Raw genomic sequence first — 3502 nt, forward strand, 5'->3', positions numbered from 1 at the left:
TCACACATGTACAGTGGAGGCAGAATTATAAACAAATAATAAGGATGTAATTTAAAGGGATAGTTTACTTTGAAATTAATTTTTGATATGTTTTAACTTACCTCAAGGACATCCGAGATGTAGGTGTCTTTGTTTCCACAGTATTTTCAATTTTGATATTTTTAGGTCAAACCGTTCTTGTCTGTCAGTCATATAATGGAGGTCTATGGTCACCACCTGCACAGCATGCACAGAGAAGTCCAAATTAAACATGATTTAATGACTCATAAATTAAGTACACATTGATGGACTAAGACACGAAACGAGCGGTTTGTGAGAGAAAACAAACAGTATTTATGTTGCTATTATACATATATACACACACTGTTCATTTTCTCACACAAACCGCTCATTTCGTATCTTAGCCATCAATGTGTACTTAATTTATGAGTCATTAAATCATGTTTAATTTGGACTTCTCTGTGCATGCTCTTTTAAGAGATCCCATTCCATTATATGACTTCCATTATATGACTGACAGACAAGAATGGTTTGACGTAAAAATATCAAAATTGAAACTACTGTGGAAACAAAGACACCTACATCTTGGATGCCCTTGACGTAAGCTAAAACATTTCAAAAATTAATTTCAAAGTGAACTATCCCTTTAACTTCCCTTTTACTCCTAATTTAAGTCCTGTAGGCTCATCAGGGCGTAGTGAATCCTCCACCTCCAAGTCTTTGCGACGCGTGCTTGAGGTGCTCAGACACGTTCACCTTGATGTACATGCACCTCAGTGGCTGTGGAACCGAATTTCATGATCCCTTCTGCAAAGTTGAAAAAGACAAACGATTTAGATGTATGCAAAGGCAATCTGCAATCATGCCCCAAGTCCCCACATTTGTAAGCAAAAATATGTTTCCTCTGCATCCACTTCCTGGTTTCCTTCAGGCGATGGCGGATGTCGACCAGTAGTTTCAGGACCTTTTTCTGGAACACTGAAATAAACAAACACATTTGGTGAGGTTTACAATGCTCTAATTAGAATAGCAAAGTTTGCTAGCTCACAAGAGAGAAGGTGTCTATTAAAAGTGTCTTCTCCACTGACAATAGATCAATACTTACCACCAGGTCTCAGTCACTGCATCTCCCAGTCTCAGTCACTGCATCTATACCACAATTTTTTTTTTAAAGTTTTAAAAGTTATTATCAAATGATGAAACTGAACAGATTTATAAGATGATAAATAATAATTCTGCAATATTATAACAATTAGAGATACATCTATAAAACTTGCTGAACTGCAAAGTACTTTGATGAAAATTGCAGCCTTAATTGTAAAAAAATTCTAAATTACTTGATTTCTTGTTCAAAGCCATGTTCCAGTTCTCTTTGGCGTTTTCACCACTGTCTTACGCTCATAGTCATCTGTAAACACAGACGTTAATCTAAATTAGTTTAGTTTTACTTTTTATTTGACTGGGGCCTGTTCAAAAGAAAAGAGGATGAGATCACAACAAGTAACGTTACCTTGTTTAGGTGTTTTTTTCTCGTATCAGGGAAGGACACCTCACTCCTTACAGCACCTAAGAGACAAAACAAATGGGTTAACAAACAACTTAAAGATTTCACTCCATCACAGTGTTGCAGTTTTACAAACAAGGATAGCCTACACTAGAGCATACAAGCACATTATGCGCTTTAAGTTTTTATGACCCTGCACTTATTATTTTTTCATAATTTCTGACGATATTCAGAGTAAACGCATTGGGAAAAGCCAATTGAACACTCAGTACGAGTTAGCTTGATTACTAGCAAAGAATGGTAGCTAGCTAGCAGCCAGATAACAACGTGCAACCTACAGTTTAGTGTCCCAAATTGTTCAAATTGAAATGAAACTAATAAAGAATTAAGAGCAGCAAGCTGACGCAAAACAAAAAACTGTGCCGTTAAGGTTAACGCCCTTGGACATTCGCGGCAGTAACCACAGCAGGTTTGTGAAGTTAAAGACAATAACGCTAAACTACCAAACACTATAAGTACACATGGACATAGAATTTACTAGACTGGATGAACTTACCTTCAATTTAGAGGAGATGGGTTCACCAGCGATCATGACGGCGATGCAGGCTGAATATCTGTGTTGTTATTTTCTGCTTGAAAAACGTCTCAGGTTACGTATGTAACCCTGGTTCCCTGAGAGGGAACGAGAGCTGCGTTGTCAAACGTGATGGGAACGCTCTGCGTGATTGCGTCGTGAAGCGTCTGTACAATCAGTCCAATGAGAGAGTAGGACGTCAGGTGACGTCATCGACCAGGAAACTATAAAGCACCCTTGAGATCAGACCGCGACAGCTTCTGTGAAAGGCCTGAAGCAAGTCGATCAGGGCAAGCAGGAAGTATGGCAGGCGAACGCAGCTCTCGTTCCCTCTCAGGGAACCAGGGTTACATACGTAACCGGAGACGTTCCCTTTCAAGGGAACTTCGAGCTGCGTTGTCAAACGCGATGGGAACCCCATACCCACTACGCCATGCTGAGAAATGCCCGTTCTGTGTGAAGTCCTTGCGCACACTAAGAAGCAAGCAACCTAGCCCCAGGAGTGGAGAGGCCAAGGTCATAAAATCTGACAAATGTATGCAGAGAGGACATCCTGCCGCATTACAAATATCGAGAAGGGAAACACTCGGAATAAAGGCCGTAGAGGCCGCCATACTTCTAGTAGAATGGGCCCGAACAGCCATAGGTGAAAGCTGTTTAGCCGCTTCATAAGCTAATGATATAGCCTCGACTATCCATTTGCTCATAACCTGTTTAGATGCAGGGGACTCTTTCTTGAGTGACCCAAAGCAGACAAATAATTGTTTAGACTTACGCCACTGGGCAGCTCTGTGAACGTAGGCATATAGTTTCTCTCGTGGAAGGAGCTCTGGATTGGAGAATGTTCTCAATGACCTCAGTCGAGAGACAGGATTCTATGAGCCGGGCCCCCTCAGAGGCCAAGCCACAGTATCCAAACTCCACATGAGGGTGGAATGCGTACCGGTGTAGTGTTAACCACACCTAATACATCACATCCAGTCCAAGCAGAGCTGGATGTGTGAGGGAGAACCAAATAGAGCAATGCATTGTACCAACAATGTGAAATGTCGACTGACTTTAGTTTGACTTTAGTTCTCCCTAAGAAGCTCCACCACCTCGGGGGTGAGTCTCCATTCCCTGGGCCTCAGCCCCTGCCTCAACAGGATATCTGCTCTGATATACGAGACCATCAGTGTTTTATCCAAAAGGACAAACACATAGTGACCTCTAGGGTCTGGCAGGAAGTATTGAGATTTTCGGGAATACCGCCATCACTTTTATCCAATTATGTGCTAAAAGGTAGATGGTCCTGCCAAGTACCATTCGGCGAGCGACCACTCATGATCACCCCCATCTTGTCAGGGAAGCATCCGTCGATAGCATTATGCGTCGACAAGAAGCCCCCAAACTGGGCTTGGGCGAGGGAACAAGGTTCTTCGACA

At 41.9% G+C, this 3502-nt stretch overlaps 1 long non-coding RNA gene across 2 annotated transcripts; it reads right to left on the reverse strand.

Moving 5' to 3' along the window:
- Window positions 1-649: 649 nt before the first annotated feature.
- On the reverse strand, window positions 650-2146 carry LOC148998367 (uncharacterized). 2 transcript variants are annotated; one of them, XR_016155184.1, is made up of 5 exons: window positions 2061-2146; window positions 1511-1566; window positions 1357-1408; window positions 1106-1149; window positions 650-978 (listed from the first exon to the last, which is right to left on the reverse strand). It is a non-coding gene; the product is annotated as an uncharacterized LOC148998367 (long non-coding RNA). The 2 variants fall into 2 exon arrangements; XR_016155188.1 differs by having other exon boundaries at window positions 1338-1408.
- Window positions 2147-3502: the final 1356 nt, after the last annotated feature.

This window comes from Pimephales promelas, chromosome 1, assembly GCF_988280905.1.
Source record: "Pimephales promelas chromosome 1, fPimPro1.hap1.1, whole genome shotgun sequence".
Classification (NCBI taxonomy): domain Eukaryota; kingdom Metazoa; phylum Chordata; class Actinopteri; order Cypriniformes; family Leuciscidae; genus Pimephales; species Pimephales promelas.